The 21,122-nt window shown below is 40.3% G+C and overlaps 1 protein-coding gene across 1 annotated transcript in view; it reads right to left on the bottom strand.

Moving 5' to 3' along the window:
- TRPC1 (transient receptor potential cation channel subfamily C member 1) overlaps positions 1–21,122 on the bottom strand; it is a 983,394-nt gene that overhangs the window by 72,176 nt on the left and 890,096 nt on the right. The gene's annotated exons all lie outside the window — the stretch shown is intronic.

The following is a 21,122-nucleotide window of genomic DNA, read 5'->3' as shown; positions in this document are numbered from 1 at the left end:
ATATACTGAGTATATCTATTTGAATTCCAAGTGCACGTCCTTCTCCAGTCTCAGTGGTGAGGATTCAAGCTCCTTGATTACTGGCCCAGTGCAGGGACATCACAAATTGGTGGCCATCACATATTGGTAGCATTTTTCTCTTCCTAAAATAGGTAGAAACTTCTGGGTTGTCCCCTTTCTAACCTCATCCTATACACCACTGATGAACTGAACTGGGTACATTCTTTCAATGAACATGTTTTTAACCTTAACCTCCTTATAAACATCATCTTCATTTGAAACCATACATGCCACTCTTATGAAATTACCTTTAGTTATACTTCTTTTTTGTTGAATTGGATGCTCACTCATGAAGTGGAGGTATGAATGAGAGAACGTCTCTTTCCTATACAAGGTAGACTTAAATGTCTTTTCTTGTGAAACATTATGCATAGTAACATCTAGAAAATTCACCTTATCACAGGAAATATGTTTAAACTTAAGGAATGTGCTAGTTTTTTTCTATGTATTCTAAAAATGTGTATAAGACAATCTCATTTCCTGCCCAAAAGATACAAATATCATCTAGGTAACATTTATAGTAACTCCAATGTTTACTGAATTGGGAATTTTGAATATATTTGTATTTCCAGGTTTTTAGAACCATACTGACAAAAACAGGTGTGCAAGATGCACCTATTGCTACCTCTTGAACCTGCTTATAATACTCTCCTTCAAAGTACAGATAATTATTTTGCAAAACCAGATCCATGAATTCCATGATCAATCTGGTCTCAATAGGTTCCAGGGATTTAATATCCATTAGATTTTCTTACTACCTTGGACAAATGCTTATCAAAGGTTAGATTATTATCTACATGAGTTCCCAGATCCCTGACTAGTGAATCAACTTTTAAGGATGTTTTACTGATAATGTAGTTACCCAAAATAGTAGACTTTGCAAAAGGCACTATTATGCATTTCTTGGTATAGAGTTTTAAGCCCTAGCTTTGGCACCAAACATTTGTCTGTATTAGACCTTTCTGAAGGGTGTTCTCATCATGGGGTAATCCAATGACTGCTCCCAGTTTGCAATCATCTACAAACTTGATCAGCCAAAGTTCTTTAACATTGGCTTTGACATCCGAGAAGTAGATGCTAAAGAGTAATGGGCCCAGCACAGAATCTGGGGGGGCTCCACTAGTGATTGGCCTATTTGTGGAGGTGGTATCACTGATTCTAACCTCCTGCATTCTATAAGTGAGCCAGCTAGCTATCCAGAGTGTTATAAAGGAGTTTATACCTAATTCCACAAGTTTGTTGACAATGAGCTAGTGGGCTATTGTTTCAAATTCTTTATCTGGATCTAGCTAGGCAGTATGCACCATTTTCTCCTCATCCATTGTTTTAGTGGCCTTTTCAAACAAGTTAATTGGACTGAGTAAGCATGACCTTCCTCTGAGAAAGCCAAACTCGGATGGATCCAGTGCCTGGGGGTCTCCTATATCCTTGGTGATAATTTTCACACTAATTCTTTCCATGTCTTTGCAAATAAGACTAATCAAACTAATGGGTTTGTAGTTTTTCAGGACCTGTTGAAGGTCATCTCTTATGAAGGGGGGCTGACCATTGCAGTCCTCCATCCACATGGCACAAAACCTGCTTTAACACTATAATTAAATAATGACTCCAAGGGTCCTGATAAGTCATATTTTAGACTATACAGGAAGCATCCTGGGATGGTATCGGGCCCATTGAGGCCGTGATCTTGGCTTTGGTGAGTGCAGCCAGTAAAGCCAAGAACACAACTTTAGTGAGTACAGTCAGTATATTCTCCTTGGTTATACCTGGAATGGATATGACTGAGGGTATTTTTGAAGGGATGGTTGGGTGAGAATGGGATAGAGTTGGAAATAAATTTGTCCTTTAAGAGTTTTGTTTTTTTGCCAGGCTTGGTGAATATGGCACCATTAACCACCAGTTCAGCACACTTTTGTGTGCTGCCTTTGAAGTTTCTGACATAGCTGCATAAGCCTGGGAGTCTATCTTAACCTTAAATTTGGCTTTGCTTGACTTCATTAGCCCTCTTAGTTGCCTATTTACTTTGATAAGAGAGTTTCTATTTTATGGGAATTACCCTTTCCAATTTTTGCTATAACTATTTTCCTTTTATTATATATCCTGATTAATTTGGGATGTCACCAGGGTGGTTTGTTTCAAGGGCTAGTCTGGGCTTACTTTTGCTAGGAACAACAACCTCTATGCAGCCACTGACATGGTTGTACAGCGCTTCTGAGAAAAATTCGGCATAGGCTGCTGTGTTCTCTGGTTTTATAGAGCATTGAATTTTGACAATCCATCACTTAATAAAAGATAATTTGCCTTGTAATCATTTGTAACTGTTACCGGTTTTAATGGGATAACAGAGCTGATTTTGAAGACAACATCTTTATGGTCAGACCTTGCCAGGGAGGATGAGTCACTGGGGTGAGTGCAGCATTCTCCCATATTTGTAAGAATGAGGTCCAGTATGTTGGAGCATGCAGTGGGTGTATTGATTATTTGGTAAAAGGTGTTTGTATATACAACATCCAGAAATCTCTGTGCCTTTAGATTTGAAGCTGAGTAGGATTCCCAGACTATAGAGGGGTAATTAAAGTCTCCCATGACTAGGGTTTTAAGTTGGATGGTAAGTGACTCCAGTAGGTCCTAGTATTAATTGTGAGCTTCTTGCAACAAGGAGGGTGACCTATAGCTGGCTAGGATATGGTACAGGATTTTGTCTATGATGATCTGCACACAGAGGAACTCCAGCTCATCATCCTCTTTGACCACCCTAGAGGTATGCTCGTTACTAATGTATATTGAAAGACCTCCACCTTTAGCCCTTTTCTGTGCAGCTACTGGTCTAAAGGTCTGGAAGGCTCTGAAACCTTGCACTGCTAGTGTGGTCTCTGCTGCTTTAAACCATGTCTAAGTAACTGCACAGATGTCTATATTCTCAAGTGTGAGGAGAGGTTGGAGGCAGTGTAATTTTTTTGTTTAGTTTCCTGGCATTGAGCAGTAACACCATGAGGTTCAGTTTAGTCGATTTTGATTTGTCAGCAGGTTTGTCAATTTAGAATTGCCTAAAAAAGGCACTATGTGGTGGATAAAGTTTTAGCCAGTATTCGAAAGTCTAGAGGGGAGAGGTACAGACCATCCTTTGCAAAGCAATGTGGGCTGTTAACCATGTCCTCCCAAGCTGGCAAATATTGGATTCCCTTAGAATGACAAAAGAAAGACAGCCAGTTGTTGAAACCAATTATTCTTTGCTCATAATGTGGCTTCACCCTCGGTGATGGCAATACGCTGCTGAATGCTAGGCTCAAACCAGCCAGAGACACATACCACAAAATAAACGAGTGTCTGGATTGGAAAAGTACCAAACTGAGAAAAAAAACAATACAAGTCTGACATAGACTGTCCAAACAACTGAAGTATTCCAAACAAGTAATTTATTCAACACAGGATGTCCGCAGTGTAAAACCAAGACATTGAACAGAGTATAAGTAATCCAAACACAAGTAGTTGTAGTAAGCGCTTTCGTCTGTTCTCCTGACGGACTTTTTCAAACTATGAATTAACACTGTAGTCAGCTGTTATATAGCTTGAAATAATAATTGCCTCAATTCACTTTTTAAAGGCACAGATATTCCCCAAGCTGTAGTTTTGCGCTTAAATATGTTATGCGCAATGTTTAAACAACAAATATGAATAAAAACAATATATTTAAAAATTCAGTTCATTTTATAGGTTCATAGGTAGGTACTAGGCCTATCTGCCCAAAGGCATTTATAAGCCTAGCTGGAATGTGTTGGCTTTTGCTGCCCCCTAAGATTAGTTCCCTGTGACTCTGTCCAGCAGAACCATTGACGTGATCCCTGGGGTAAACTTTCTGTTTCCCATCCACTCGTCAAGGTTTCTCTTGAAAAGGGTTAGCGAGGAGCTCTGCCTAATGTAGATTGGAATCTTGTTCCAGAGAATGGGAAGTCTTTTGGCCAGAAATCTATCCCTCCAGCACATCCTATTTATTGTTATGGTGAGGTTAAATCCCTGGAGCGTGTAGCTCAAGGGGATATGTTTTTCTTTAGGTGGAGTATGTCCATAAATTCTGGGTTGGACATGGCCTTGTATGTCAGCCAGAGAGCACCTCTGAATAGGCAGTATGCAACAGAGTACAGCTGCAGTTTCTTCAGTCGAGCTGCATAGGGCATCTGATTGAGGCCAGTGATCCTCTTGGTGAGGAACTTCTGTGGTCTTTCCAGTTGTTGCAGGTGTCTTCTAAGGTACATCCCAAATGGGGCATTGTACTCTGTGATGATCTGATGAGTGATGCATAGAGGGTCCCAATGACCTCTTTCGATCTGGATGCAAACCCTTTTGTAATTAGGTGGGCCACATAGAAGGATTTTCTAACCACTTTGGCAATATGATTATCAAAGGAGAGGTTACTATCTACTTGGGTCCCCAGATCCCTTATTAGGTCTTCCATATTTAGGGGGCTACCACCTATGTGGTAGTTTGTGGGTACTTTGTTTTTTTCAAAGGGGATGACTATGCACTTTTTGTCATTTAGCTTGAGACCATGGTTTTGACACCAGGTATCTGTCTCAATGAGACCCTTTTGGAGGATGTCTGTGTCAGCCGGAGAGTCAATTATAGCCCCTAGTTTGTAGTCGTCTGTGAACGTGGTGAGCCATAGTCCTCCTGTGCTTGCCTGTACCTCTGAGAAGTATATGCCGAACAGGAGGGGTCCTAGGACTGAGCCCTGGGGAATGCCACTTGTAACAGGTTTAGAGTCAGACCTAGCTCCTGCAACTCTTACCATGTGGGTTCCGTCCGTGAGCCAGTTGGCAACCCATCTTGTGATGTAGGGGTTTATGTTCAGGCTGGTGAGCTTGTCTATAATACCTGAGTGGGGAATAGTGTTGAAGGCCTTTGTGAGTTCTGGGTACACTGTTTGGACCACCTTTTCCTCATCTATAGCCTTGGTAACTGTCTCAAAGAAGTCCACCAGGTTTAGGAGGCATGATCTGCCCTTAACAAAGCCAAACTGGGTTGGGTCCAGTATTTGGAGGTTTCCAATGTCTCTGTTAATGAGATCCATGATGATGCGCTCCATAGCTTTGCAGACCAAACTAGTCAGGCTTATAGGGTGATAGTTCCCAGGGTCCGTTGTGGCTCCACCTTTGTGGAGCGGAATAACCATTGCTGTGTGCCACTCTGTGGGCACATAGCCTGAGGAGAGGCTGAGTTTAAACAGTGTGTTTAGGTGAGGGGTTAGTTCATCTTTGAGCTCATGTAGGATGCAGCCGGGGACACCATTCAGTCCCACTGATGCTGTGTTTTTGGCTTCGGAAAGGGCTGTTTTAACCTGAGTGTCTGTGATTTCAGGGGCACTACATTCTTATGGTATAATTATGGGCCCTTTTGGGGGTGAGAGGGGGGTGAAGTTTGCACTGAACCTGTCTGCCAGGATGTTGGCTATATCGGTCGGTTCAGTGTATTTTGTGCCATTCTGCACCATCTCCGAGCAGATCAGAGAATTGCCACTTAGATTCTTGACATAGCTAAAGAATGTCTTGTGGTTATCTTTGGAGTCCATGGCAATTTTTCTTTCAAAGCTAGCCTTGGATGATTTTAGGAGGGAACATAGTTTCTTGCTGATACTGATCAGGGTGTCTTCCCTTCTTTGGATTTTACTCTTTTTTTGTACTAGTTTCCTCCTTCTATTGTATAGCTTGTTTATGGCAGGGGTCCACCAGACTGGTTTCCTTTTCTTGGAGGAGTGGGTCTTGGTTTTGTTTGGGATAGCACGATCCATGCATTCTTGTAGGTACCCGTAGAGTGCATTAGTAAAGGATTTTGCAGCTTGGACAGCATTATCCACCTATTTAGGCCTATTATAGCATAGCCACCTATTTTGAGCATTTTCTGGGTTGTTAAACTTGATTTCTGCATTAGTAACTGTATTTAGAGCACAACCTAGAGCTGTTTACTGAATTTCCTGTTTGCACTTATTTTTAAATTTGTTTTTTTTTCTCAAAACTTGCATTTTATCTGTCTTTGGCCTAGCACTCTTGTGTGGGGTCATTTACTGCACTGTTATAACTTGTTGATACTTGTGAACCTCTGCTATCTCTGAAAAAACAAAAACAAAAAAAAAAATCTTGCTTTTTTCCCACTTTTCTGAGATTTAAAAAAGTTCAGTTACAGGCTTGCTGTTCTTGAACTGCTTGTAAGTTTCTGTGAGGCCATTTTTTGCTTGGGCTAAAGGGAAGTCTCTCTGTTGATCAGTGGCAGTAAAAAACATTGAGCCATTGAGCAGCCTGCCTGCCCCTGTGGGAGTGGTTACTGACTTGAAACTGTAAGTTTTATTGGCCATTTTGTGTCAATTCCAAAACTCCTTCATCTTCCTCTCTTAAAACCTGGTTGCCTCATGGTTTTGGCATCTTTTCAGGCTTGTTGGCTGTTGGTGAAGCACCCACCAAGAGGAGAAAATGCTGAGAGAAGAAAGGAGCCACTTTTGAGATTTTAAGTATTTTTCCTCTGTTTATTTGCTAAGTTTTTCTGCATAGCCACCTATTTTGAGCATTTTCTGGATTGTTAAACTTGATTTCTGCATTAGTAACTATATTTAGAGCACAACCTAGAGCTGTTTACTGAATTTCCTGTTTGCACTTATTTTTAAAATCGTCTTTTTCAAAACTTGCATTTTATCTGTCTTTGGCCTAGCACTCTTGTGTGGGGTCATTTACTGCACTGTTATAACTTGTTGATACTTGTGAACCTCTGCTATCTCTGAAAAAACAAAAAAACAAAAAAAATCTTGCTATTTTCCCACTTTTCTGAGATTTAAAAAAGTTCAGTTACAGGCTTGCTGTTCTTGAACTGCTTGTAAGTTTCTGTGAGGCCATTTTTTGCTTGGGCTAAAGGGAAGTCTCTCTGTTGATCAGTGGCAGTGAAAAACATTGAGCAGCCTGCCTGCCCCTGTGGGAGTGGTTACTGACTTGAAACTGTAAGTTTTATTGGCCATTTTGGGTCAATTCCAAAACTCCTTCATCTTCCTCTCTTAAAACCTGGTTGCCTCGTGGTTTTGGCATCTTTTCAGGCTTGTTGGCTGTTGGTGAAGCACCCACCAAGAGGAGAAAATGCTGAGAGAAGAAAGGTGCCACTTTTGAGATTTTAAGTATTTTTTCTCTGTTTATTTGCTAAGTTTTTCTGCATAGCCGCCTATTTTTAGCATTTTCTGGGTTGTTAAACTTGATTTCTGCATTAGTAACTGTATTTAGAGCACAACTTAGAGCTGTTTACTGAATTTCCTGTTTGCACTTATTTTTAAAATTGTTTTTTTCTCAAAACTTGCATTTTATCTGTCTTTGGCCTAGAACTCTTGTGTGGGGTCATTTACTGCAATGTTATAAATTGATGATACTTGTGAACCTCTGCTCTCTCTGAAAAAAAAAACAAAAAAAACAAAAAAAAATCTTGCTTTTTTCCCACTTTTCTGAGATTTAAAAAAGTTCAGTTACAGGCTTGCTGTTCTTGAACTGCTTGTAAGTTTCTGTGAGGCCATTTTTTGCTTGGGCTAAAGGGAAGTCTTTCTGTTGATCAGTGGCAGTGAAAAACATTGAGCAGCCTGCCTGCCCCTGTGGGAGTGGTTACTGACTTGAAACTGTAGTTTTATTGGCCATTTTGGGTCAATTCCAAAACTCCTTCATCTTCCTCTCTTAAAACCCTCTTTTGCGCGGTTTTGAGCATAGTGCAACAGCGGGCAGCACCGCCTAATTGGGTTTAAACTATTCCTGGCTCCACAAAGTCTGCTCTTCACTTTTTCCCTTAGAACTGCTCTATCTCTCAATTTAAACACCATATTCTCATTCTAAGGCCCTTCACTGGTCCAGTTAAGTAATCCTACAAGTTAGCACTATTAAACCATAAGCACTACTTACTCTTTACTCTCTACAATTACCCTGTCCTCTATTGGACTGTCTTAAATTCAGTTTCCCTATATTACTCTAGCATGTCCAAAGGTCAGTCAATGGTTTCCTCTCCAGTCCAGCTGGTGAATCTGGGAATTTTGAGGCAATGTTACAACTGTCTCATGTACACGGACAACCCTCTCCTCCTCCAAACAGGTTCAAATATATGTGAGAGATGCAACTATTTAGCCAAACTGGAGGCTGAGCTCTCTCATCTCAAAACTGGTGTAACCAGTCAGGAGGAGAAGGTAACCTCACACAACACAATTCCAGTATCACATAGTCCCACCACATCAGCGAACCAAACACATAAATACACAAAAACATACTGGGAGGCTCTAAATAAGAATCTACCTAAGCAACAGAGACCTCCAAAGCAGACATCCAAGCAAACACTACCTCAAAACAAAACACGCACAACACATAACCCACAAAGTCAGTGTGCCAAGCAGCCACAGCCCTTAAGGCTGAATAACACACCTGATACCTTGTAATAGGTGACTCTATTGTCAGACACACTGACGTCCCACTCACCAGGCTGAATAAAGAGAAGGTCATGGTGAGCTGCCTGTCGGGTGCTAGGATCTGCCACATAACACAAGCACTCAGGTCACTCCAAAGCAAATACAAATATGACTCAGTCATTGTACATGCTGGTGTGAATGACCTGAGACATACCTCCCTGGACTACATGAAAAGAGACATAGAGGAGCTCTCTGATCATGTAGCCCAGGCTGGTATGACCCTGACCTTGAGCAGCATCTTACCCTCACCTAGAATGATGCCACAGTACAAAGACAAAATGATCGATTTTAACAATTGGCTAAAATTTTGGTGTCATTCAAAGGGGATCCAGTGTCTGTCAGCCTGGGATGACATGCTCGACAAGCCACATTGCTTCACTAGGGACAGCTTGCACCTGTCACCACTGGGCTTTCGGATATTGTCAAAGGCTCTTGCCACCCCCATAGTGCCTTTTTTAGGCAAGGCTCAAAAGTCAAACCCACCCCCATAGACAGCACAAGGAACAAGAAACTAAGGGTAATGCTGCTAAACGCCAGAAGTCTTAACCTCAAGATGCATGCACTCAAAGCTCTCCTCAGTATGGAGAACATCGATATCTGTGCAGTGACAGAAACCTGGTTCAAGGCTCCAGAGAGCACCCCAGCACTACCAGGCTATACCTCATATCATGCTTTTCGGCCCCAAAACCAGGACCGAACCACAAAAGGAGGGGGAGTTTCCATATTTATCAAGGATATCCACACCTCCAGGTTAGTGGCATTGCATGAAGTATCGGAGACCATCCATGTGCAACTAACAGTGGGCAAGACTGCTTTTCAGTTTATAGCATCCTACAGACCACCCTCTCAAAGTCAGGAATCACACTCGGCTTTCCTGAAAACATTGGAGAACATGAAGATCTCTCCGAACACCATTATATTGGGTGACTTCAACTACCCAAACATTGACTGGGAGCACTACTCAAGCCCCAGCACCTTAGCCCAAAGGTTCCTGGAAATTATAAACTCAAATGCTATGGAACAACTAGTCACCACTCCCACAAGAGGGACAACATACTAGACCTGATCATTACCAACATGGGGACTCTATGCTCCACACCAGAAGTATATCCCTCATTGGTAAGATCAGACCATAAATTAATTTCACTGGATGTCCACATCCCGACCCCACCCCAGCCCAGAAAACCACAGTGAAAAACTTCTCAAAAGTGAACTTCTCACTTCTCAAAACCGAAGTGGAATCCTTCAAGGCCCCAGGGCCAGTGGAAACTACAGCCCAAACCGCAGAATCCTATATAAACGCATTCTACGGACATCTCCAGGAATGCATGGATCATGCTATCCCAAACAAAGCCAAGACCCAATCATCCAAAGGCAGGCGTCCAGTCTGGTGGACCCCTGCCATAAATAAACTGTACAACAGAAGGAGGAAGCTACTACATGATAGAGCAAAATCCCTAATAGGGAAGGCATCTCTGATCAGTACTAGCAAAAAATTACGATCCCTCATAAAATCCTCCAAGGCCAGCTTCGAGAGAAAAATTGCACAGGACACCAAAGACAATCATAAGGCTTTTTTCAGTTATGTTAGAAACCTGGGATGCAACTCCCAGACTTATTCTGAGTTGAATCTAAACAACAAAAAAATACACTGAACCCACAGACATCACCAATATCCTGGCAGACAGGTTCAGTGCAAACTTCTCCACCCCCAAAAGAGCAAGTATCTATCCCGGCAGAGGGCTGCCTCCCAAACATCTCTGATGCTCAGGTGAAGGCTGCCCCCTCCAAAGCAAAAAACACTGCTTCCATGGGACCAGATGGCATCCCAGGTTGCGTCCTACATGAACTCCAAGAGGAACTAATCCCTCAAATAAAACAGCTATACAATCTCAGCCTCACTACAGGATATGTGCCCACAGAATGGCGTACAGCAACAGTGGTCCCACTCCACAAAGGTGGAGCCTCTACAGACCCTGGAAACTATCGCCCCATAAGCCTGACTAGCTTAGTCTGCAAGGCTATGGAGAGGATCATCATGAAGCTCATAAACAAAGACATTGGGGACCTACAGACACTAGATCCTACCCAGTTCGGCTTTGTCAAGGGCAGATCCTGCCTTTTGAACTTGGTTGACTTCTTCGAAACAGTCACCAAAGCCATAGATGAAGGGAAGGTAGTCCACACAGCCTAGCTGGACCTTGCAAAGGCATTTGACACAATACCCCACTCGGGCATCATAGATAAGCTATCCAGCTTAAATATAAACCCCTATGTCACAAGATGGGTCGCAAACTGGCTCAAAGACAGAACCCAAAGAGTGAGAGTTGCTGGAGCCATGTCCGACTCAAAACCGGTCACAAGTGGCATCCCACAGGGTTCTGTCCTGGGACCACTCTTGTTCGGTATATACGTTTCTGAGGTACAGGCAAATGTGGGAGGACTATGGCTCACCAAGTTCGCAGATGACTGCAAACTGGGTGCCATAATCAACTCTCCAGCTGACACAAACATCCTTCAAAAAGGTCTCACAGAGACAGGTAACTGGTGCCAGCGCCATGGTTTAAAGCTAAATGCCAAAAAACGTATAGTCATACCCTTTGGCAAAAACAATGTGCCCACAAATTACCACATAGGCGGAAACCCATTAAGTACAGAGAAAGTTATTAGGGACCTGGGGACCCAAGTTGATAGCAATCTCTCCTTTGAAAACCACATTGCCAAAGTGGTTAGAAAGACCTTCTACATAGCCCACCTCATCACGAAGGGTTTCACATCTAGATCAAGATAGGTAATCATGCCCTTTATTCATCCCTCATCAGGCCCATCATAGAATACAATGCCCCTTTTGGGATGTACCTTACCCGACACCTGCAGCAATTAGAAAGACCCCAAAAGTATCTCACCAAGAGGATCAAGGGTCTCAAACAGATGCCATATGCTGCTCGGTTAAGAAAACTCCAGCTCTACTCAGTTGCATACCGCCTACTTTGAGGCGATCTATGCCTGACATACAAAGCTATGTCAAATCCAGAATTAATGGACATGCTCCACCTCAGTAAATCTAAATCCCTTAGAGCCACACGCTCGAGGGACTTGAACATCAGCACAGAAATAAATAGAACTTGCTGGAGGGACAGGTTCATAACCCAGAGGCTCCCTTCGCTCTGGAATAGAATTCCAGTTCATGTGAGGCAGAGCACCTCACTGAATCTCTTCAAGAAGAATCTCGATAGGTGGATGGTGGATCGTAGGTTTGTCCCAGGGATTACTCCCGTGTCACTATTGGACAGAGGCACAGTAAACTAAACCTTAAAAAGGGCACAGTATGCTCAAATCAAGGGGTGGCGTAAGCCATACAGAATCGGGCTAGGCTTATAATTGCCCCAGGGCAGATAGCCTAGTATGGACCTATGAACCTATGAACCTATGAACTTATCCTTTAGCATGGGGGCTTTGAAACTTCACACCTCGGTCTTAAGTAACGTGAAGTTTGCTTTTGAAAAGTTTTTCACTGTGGTTTCTTTGACCAGGGGTGGTGGCGGAATGTGGATAGCCACAGTGATTAGTTTATGGTCAGATCTAAACAGCGAGGGGTTGACCTCCAGTGTGGAACACCGGTCGCCCATGTTGGTGATGACCAGGTCCAATATGTTGTCACCTCTGGTGGGGGTGTTAACCAGTTAATCCAGGGTATTTGAGTTTATAAATTCTAGGAAATGTTGGGCCAGGGAGTTCGTACTTGAGTAGTTCTCCCAGTTAATGTTTGGATAATTGAAATCACCCAATATCAGGGTGTTTGGTAGGACCTTTATGTTTCCCAGTGTTTCCAGGAATGCGGAGTGGGGGTCCAGGGACATGGTGGGTGATCTGTAGCAAGCTATAATTTGAATAGCAGTTTTGCCCATTGTTAGTAGCACGTGGATGATCTCTGAAGCATCGTGCTGTATCACTAACCTGGAGGTGTGGGTATCCTTGATGAATATGGATACTCCCCCGCCTTTTGTATTTTGGTCCGGGTTTTGTGGCCAAAATGTATGGTATGAGTTGTAGCCTGGTAGTGCTAGGGTGCTCTCTGGAGCCTTAAACCAGGTTTCTGTTACTGCACATATATCGATTTTCTCCATACTGAGGAGTGCCTCGAGTGCATGCATTTTGAGGTTTAGACTTCTGGCATTGAGCAGCATTACTCTCAGTTTTTTTGCATTTTGAGGTTTAGACTTCTGGCATTGAGCATCATTACTCTCAGTTTTTTGTTACTTATGCTATTTACGGCAGTGGGTTTGTCTTTTGAACCTTACCTAAAAAAGGCACTATGGGGGTGGCAAGAGCCTTGGCCAATATTTGAAAGCCTAAGGATGACAGGTGCAAGCCATCTCTAGCAAAGCAGCAAAATAAAATTTTAAGACAAAACCATAACTTTCTAGCCCTTTGCTTTAAAATGGGCAGCAAGGACAAGTGTTCATTGATACCCGGGGGTTCAATGGCTTTCAGTGTTAGTTGCCAATACAATTCCCTCAACTCTATCTCATTACCCCAATCTCCTCCTCTCATGCTCAACCTCACAATTTCCAAAATGCCAAACTTAAAACCAAAAAAATTAGAGCAAACTTGTGAATGTTTATAAAGGGTGTTGTTTATTTACATTAATAACATTTGTGATTTTTTCAAATTCACACACACCTATAACCCTTACAGAATTGATTATTTGGATGTGAGTTTGATTAAGGACACGGAATTGGAAGTTTTTGAGTCCAGGGTGTATCGCAAACCCACATACTCTAACAGTTTTCTAAGGCTTGAAAGCCAGCACCCCCTACACATTAAAAGGAATTTGGTATGTGGCCAGATGATTAGAGGTGCGAGAATGTGTTCTACATTGCCAGGGTTTAAACAAGAACTACTGCAGTTGTCCTAAATGTTTGTGGTTAGGGGGGTACCCAAAAGATTGGATACTGAACCTTGAACAAGAGATATTGGCAGGCTGGGGTACAGGATACACCTCGCTGTTAGGTCAAGGGCAACTAATTGGCAACTGCAGTAATGACACCAAGAATGATAATTACACACATTCTATGGCTATCGAGTTTAGTTCCTTTGGTAGAAGGATTCAGGATATTTCACTTAAAAACTGGGTGATTTTGGAAGGGATTGAAGAAGGCAATAATACTTTGGGTAAAGGTCCACTTTTTACCAACAGGGTGGGTAAAAGTATGAAATATTTATATGAGCACCCTACATTACACACAAGTGTTCCAAAACGTACTTCCAAATGTGGTAGATGTAATCAATGTCCATTTATTTTGGAAGGTAGTGAATTGAGGCTGGGAGATCTGCTACAGAGTGTGAGGTTGGCAGGGGGCAATAGTCACATGAAAGGAGTAGTATATATTAGTATATGTCAAGGGTGTAATAATTTTTACATAGGGAAGACAGAGAAATCCCTTAGGATGAGAATTTACAAACACCTTTATGCCACTGAAACACATAATAAGAACATCGCCCTTTACAAACATTCACAAGTTTGCTCTAATTTTTGTGGTTTTAAGTTTGGCATTTTGGAAATTGTGAGGTTGAGCATGAGAGGAGGAGATTGGGGTAATGAGATAGAGTTGAGGGAATTGTATTGGCAACTAACATTGAAAGCCAATGAACCCCCAGGTATCAATGAACACTTGTCCTTGTTGCCCATTTTAAAGCAAAGGGATATAAAGTTATGATTTTGTCTCAAAATTTTATATATTTTTTTAAAATGAACTGAATTTTTAAATATATTGTTTTTATTCATATTTGTTGTTTAAACATTGTGAATAACATATTTAAGCGCAAAACTACAGCTTGGGGAATATCTGTGCCTTTAAAAAGTGAATTGAGGCAATTGTTATTTCAAGCTATATAACAGCTGACTACATTGATAATTCATAGTTTGAAAAAGTCTGTCAGGAGAACAAACGAAAGCGCTTATTACAACTACTTGTGTTTGGATTACTTATACTCTGTTCAATGTCGTGGTTTTACACTGCGGACATCCTGTGTTGAATAAATTACTTGTTTAGAATACTTCAGTTGTTTGGACAGTCTGTGTCAGACTTGGATTGTTTTTTTCTCAGCCTGAGACACATAGTCTGAAAGCTTCATAAGGTCTCTCTTCATGTAGTCTCAGGTCATACATGAACTATAATGGAATCATACTGGTATCTGTGGCATAGTGACTTGAGTGCATGCATGATTTGGCGGATTCTGGCTCCAGATAAGCAACTAACAGTTACCTTCTCCTTGTTTAGTCTGGTTCAAGGGACATCAGTATATGGTACAATGGGGTACTGTATGATGAGAGTCCTGGGAAGTATGTTTGCTTGCCTTAGGGGGTTATTGTTTGGGGCTCCACTGAGAGTGGCAGTATGTGTGGTAGTAGGTGTTTTTTCTGAGTGCCTTTGGGCTTGCTGAGGCATAGTTTTGATAATGAGTGATCTATTCAATCACTGTTATTTAGGAAGATTGCTTTTAAGTGCCTCAGCATATGTTAGTCTATGTGTGTGTTATATACTATGTGAGGTGGGTGTTGTGTGCTTGGTTTAGACAACATGATATGCAACTTGTATGCGAGAATTTAGCCTCCAGTGTCAGTACACCTCTCGCATACTGTGTTGGCTTCTTTAAGAAATAAGTGGTTGTCAGTAAACATTAGACAATTGCTACATTATCTTAGGATGCCCATATCCACAAAGATGGCTACAGAGAAGTTAGAATATTGCATATCCATATTGCGCAATCCTTTGATTTATAAGCTACAAGGGAGTGGTGTATCAAAGCTAGAAGGCTATTAAGGGTGCTTTATTGGAGCAGATTATGCTAAACAGTACTAAATTCTACTAACTTTAATGATTACACAATACTGAATTCAGCTATCTGTGGGTATTGCCATTTGACTCCCAACTAGTTGCTCTAAGATTGTTGCCACACAAGGTATTTGCTCTATATTGCTGCTTTACAGGGTACAGATTTATGAACTGTTCCTTCTAGGTGTTTGCTACTGTACATGGCAAAGCTAACCCACACAAATACGTAAAATTTATAGCAGCATAGAAAAAATAGAAAACTAACTAATGAGCCCTCTGGTTAATAAAATGACTACACTATGAGTTCTGAAAGAGCTCTAATATTGCCTTTATTTGATTTTTATGTCTCTTTAGCTAGCCTGATTGGTTTTCCCCAACTCTCCTGCCCTTATTGCTGGTGTTGTTTTATAATAAGGCTGTATCTGTGTTCTCCACCCCTTATGATAACCTGATTTCCAAAGTCCCTCCCTCCCCCCTTTCATTGCTATAGACTGTTGTATAAGTAGGCTGTCATCTATTGTACTCCAGTCACAGACAAACAACCCCTGGGAGATGTCCATTCATTGATATGCTATTCATTGATTTGCACTGGAGTGTATTACATTGATGAATACATACTGCTAGTGATATGTTGTGGAAGTGAATGGCTATGGATAGTTCAATTCCAATTGCTTACACCTAAAGGAATGGTGTATTCTCTGATTGATGAGACTTGGAGATGGTGGGTAAGGGGGTTAGTCCTTTTTCCCACTGTTGTGTAATCTAAGAGTTAGTATGTTTAAAATTGTGGGGATATGGAGCATGCAGGGATTTTTGCTCCTCCTGAAAAACATTGTTTTTCCTGTTTTCATTTCGTCCATGACTCTGACTGGTTCTAGGACACTCAGTGGTTGTGTGCCTGATATACAGAATCTCAGTGTAATACACATCAATGATTCAGTGCAAATCACAAGAAGCATCCTTTTGTGATTATGGGTCATGCTCTGGTGACAGCAGGTATGCCTAGGAGATTTGTGCTTCTTAGGTACTGAATGCAAGAATTTTCTAATAATGTCCATTAAAAGGATATCAAAACTGCAAGAGTGAAATAACTGAGAATTCATATGTCTTTGCTAATATTAATCTCACTGTATGGAATGCTTTGCATGCTTTAAAGGTGGGATGTAGGCTCCAATTACAGCAGAGTGATAATTTAAGAACAACGAGAAAGAGGAATAGCAAGATATACCCTTATAAGACAGAGTAAAAGCACACTGTACCTCATGAGATTGAGTAAAAGCAAGATGCAACCATGCCTCATGAGACAGGCCAAATGCAAATTGTAACCCAACTAAATTAAGTAAAAACAATATGCAACCCCATGAAACTGAGCAAAAGCAAGATGTACATCCATGCACACCTCTCAACCACTAAGCCCAAGAAATCTGGACAAAGCCAAAAATAATGGGGGGGGGGCAGAGATCCAAAATCAGGGGCATATTTTAAATGATGATCTTATAAACTTAGACTAAAGCTAGAACAGGTTTTGTGTTAGCATGCATTTTCTGATAGAGATGAAGTCTGAAACTCAAATGTATGTCAATATTTAGTGACTGCAGTCCTCAACAATTTACCAGAAAACCACAAATTTTATGAGGAACAAACCAAAAAGATGAAGTAAAAATCTGGGCATTCTGCAAAAATCTGGACAGTTGAGAGTTACCCTTCCATAAGACTGAGTAAAAATGTGATGCGTCTTAAGTATTACACACATCATGTAATGATGTACCCAATAGGGAAGGGAAACTAATTAAAAATAATTAAAATTAAATGTTTACAATTAAGAATTAAAGAGTTCTATACCCTTTGTTCTAGCTAGCACATTATGTAAAACAATTCTCACTTCTTTTTCAGTCTTCTTGCTTTTAAAATCGGTTTTACAGAGACATACTCATTAAGCCCTAACCCTCTGTGTGAGGCTAAAGAGAATATCCATTTTGATTCTTTATTTTCTGTCTCAATAAGTCGCATTTAATTTTAATTATTTTTAATTAGTTTCCCTTCCCTATTGGGTACATCATTACATGATGTGTGTAATTATGTGTACTATAAGGATGGCTTGAAGGATTTGTATAATGTGGTCTGAAGAAGGAATGAATCGATAAGATTGTGAAAGCGCTTAGCATTTTTACTGTTTTGTTCTATATTAAAGTTTCTGGGATTTTACTGCCGTGCTTCTTGACCTGGATTTTATCTTCAGTTTGGAGTGCTTATTGTATTTCTAAGCAAGTTAACTGCCAGTACTTACTCTCTTTGTTGGACATAGACTATATTATATTATTGTTAATAGTGTACATACATAATACATAAGGTGCAATAAATTTGCATTGATTCATTTTCTGATAACACCCTTTGTTCATTTTAGTTCATTTTAGTGTTGTGGGGACATCAGAGCCTATTCCATCTAGAAAATAACTTTGTTTCCATCCATTTTCTAATAATGTCATTGTCCTTTACAGGGTCATGGGGACACCACAGCCTATCCCAATTGGGAAATAACATTATATCAATCCATCTTCCAATAATGTCTTCATCCTTTACAAGGTTGGGGGAACATCAAAACCTATCCCAACAGCCAATGGATGCCGAGTTTTGAAAGTGAATATGAATACATGAGCACACCTTCGCTCGCACACTCCATATACATAGGGACAATTTGGAAGATCAAAAATCTACATACTGAATGTCTTTTAAAAGGGTGAAGCTGCTGAAGCACTCAAAGAACATCCACATAAACATAGAAAAGACATGCAAATTCTGCAGAGAAGGCACAACATGTCTTAAGTGCACTTAGGAACCCCAGGGCCAGCTTCGAACAAGACTATTTCATATGCCCCACAAATCTGAAATAAAAGATGCTTAGCTATATACACTTTAAGCAGACACACTCAAAAGTTCTTCTCACCCTTTTTAAACACTTAACTTCCAAATCACGGAGGGCTATACACGATAACTCTGGTTTAAATCTGCACCTACCCATCTAATCATCAAGACTAGCCTTAAAGGTAGCCAAACTAGTACTTTGTTTAGCCTGTACTGGTACCTTCTTCCTTAGATTGGAAATATGTTGAATTAAAAACGAATCCTCATATCAAGTCTTGTTTATTTGTTGATGTAAACTTATGTTCCTGGTGCAGGTGTTTGTATAGCCACTGATTCTGTGAAGAAATAGAATGTCAAGGATTGGGTTTTCTGTAACTCAGTAAGTGAGGCACAGATCACCTTGGAGCTGCCTATGGGCTACTGAGTAGAAGGAGAGCTGTGTGACTCTGTCAGGACAGTTGAAGGATTTAAGGCCTTTAATTTTCTTGTTTAGAAATCTTTAGGACTTTCCAGCGAAAGACATGCTTGGATTTGTACTCACCAAAGGGGGCTACTGTATCCTATGATGAGTCTGATAAGGACTTGTTTGGATGTTAAAGATATTCCCTTGGAGATTAACTGGGCCAAGAAGAAAGATTTCCTAACTACAGCAGAAATATGATGATCAACAGAAAAAGACTTTTCCCCTTAAGTAGTCAAGTCTCTTATGACTGTATGGGAATGAAAAGGAGTACATCTTATAAAACATGTAAGGGTGGGAACAGCTTTTTGCCAAATGCTACTATACTGCACTTTTTTTGCATTTAGATCAAGGCCATTTTTATTATATGGGGTCTGTGCATGTTGTAGCCCTTGTTGGAGCTGTTTAGTGTCAGTGGATGAGTGGATAACAGTGCACGGCCCGCAGTCATCCACAAACTTGGTCAATCACATCCTGAATATCTGCAAAATAAATGGCAAACAGGAGAGAGCCCAGCTCAAATTCCTGTGATACCCCTCTAATTACAATTTTAAATTCAGGGAGGGCACCAAAAACATAAATAAACTGAGCTCTCTTGGACAACAAGTTTGTATTAAGTTTGTTTAAACTGTCAGCAATACAAGCATGTAGGATAGTGCCAAAAGCATTGGCCAGGTTGAGATAAACAGTGTGCATGGAGTTACCTTTGTCCAGAGCCTCTGTAACCTTTTCAAAAAAAACTTACTAATCTCAGAAAGAGCAGTCTCAGTAGTTTAACAAGTAGTACACTTGCCTTTGGTACAGAATGGAGTAGGTTCTATTCCCTTCCCAGGCAGTTGGACTCATTTTCAAACACTGTCCCTACAATGCAGCAAAAGGAGGTCTGCTGCACTCCTGAGTATGCCGTCCTTCAGATGAGATGTTAAACCACGGTCCCATCAGCCTGGTAACTTAAATAGATATACAAAACTCCTGTTCTATTTAAAAGAATAATCATTCTTTATTTATAGTATATACAACATTTAGACAATTTTAGAATACCTACACTATCTGCATACCATAAAATATTCTTAGCACAACTTTCAAAAATAAATCATTCATTATTCCCTCCCCCAACCCACATAGTCTTGTTGCCATTGCCATAATCTTATTTTACACATTATATCTGCCAAACACCATACCTTGACTTGACTTTCAGACATTTCAAATGACCCCAAATAATATATATTTCATATTTTGACACTTTTTACCCATTTTCCAATAAAACCATATAAAATAATATTTACATCTAAATCTTCCACCCTTTTTAAGTCATCCAACTAATAGTCTATAAAAAAAACTTCTCCATAATCTCCTCACACTTTCACAATGCAAAAAAAAACATATTCTACAGTCTCTAATTCATTACAAAATACAAATACATACAACAACCTTTAAGACATCATTTTATATACCAAATTCTCTTTTACCAGCAACTTAAATGCTGAATAATATTCTTATTCAATAAACCCAACAGATTATCAGCATAATATTGCATCACAGTACTATGCACTTCTAGACCCTTTGCATCCTTCATATCCAAATCCCATAATCTTATTTTTAATGGATATTCCCTTACCTCTCCAACCCCTCAATACTTCTCATCTTCATTTTTATTTCACAATTCCACCAGCCCCATATTTTATATCAAACAATTGTGCAACAATTCATTTCTCTTTATTTTCTATATCTATTAAAATTTTACATAAAATCAAAGATGCAGCCCACACAACAGGATTGATTAACCCTAAACCACCTTTGTCACCATTCAAATCTAACACCCCCTTTTTACTGGATTCAACTTAGAACCCATAAAACAGTAAACATTAGCTTGTTATAGATTGTTTTGCTTTTCACTTGGAATCATACAAACTCTAGCCAAATAACCAATGTTGCCTAAAATAACCAAATTGATAAAAAATATTTTTATATGACAACCTAAAAGGTTTTCATACCTTTTTAACCTCTCTAATTTTGTCTGTCACATTGTTCCACTGTTCCTCAACAACCTCTGTTTTCCAAATCTAATCTCTAACAAAATAACTTCAGTTTTCCTAAAAGAAAAATCCACTATAATACCTTCATCCCTTATACCATAACTCTTATTTTCACTCCTCTCTAACCCCAAATCCTTAATAAAATCACAGGCATACTTTAACATTCTCCCCATCCACCATTTACTATTAGCTATAATAGCAATATCATCTGCATAACAAATGAAATTTGGAAGATGCATACTTTTTCACATAATACCTTCTTCCCTTCAGCCAACAAACTATACAGCTTGTGCCCCACTGTGTTCATAACTAATGAAAATATTAACCCACTCGCAGGGGATCCCTACCTTACCCCTTTCTTCAAAACAATAGAAGAGCTCAAATATCCATTTACCAAA

Source organism: Protopterus annectens, chromosome 5.part0, assembly GCF_019279795.1.
Source record: "Protopterus annectens isolate FY-2018-M chromosome 5.part0, PAN1.0, whole genome shotgun sequence".
Taxonomy (NCBI): domain Eukaryota; kingdom Metazoa; phylum Chordata; order Ceratodontiformes; family Protopteridae; genus Protopterus; species Protopterus annectens.
Note: the sequence above shows the minus strand (reverse complement) of the source record. Positions and strands in the feature narration are given on the sequence as shown.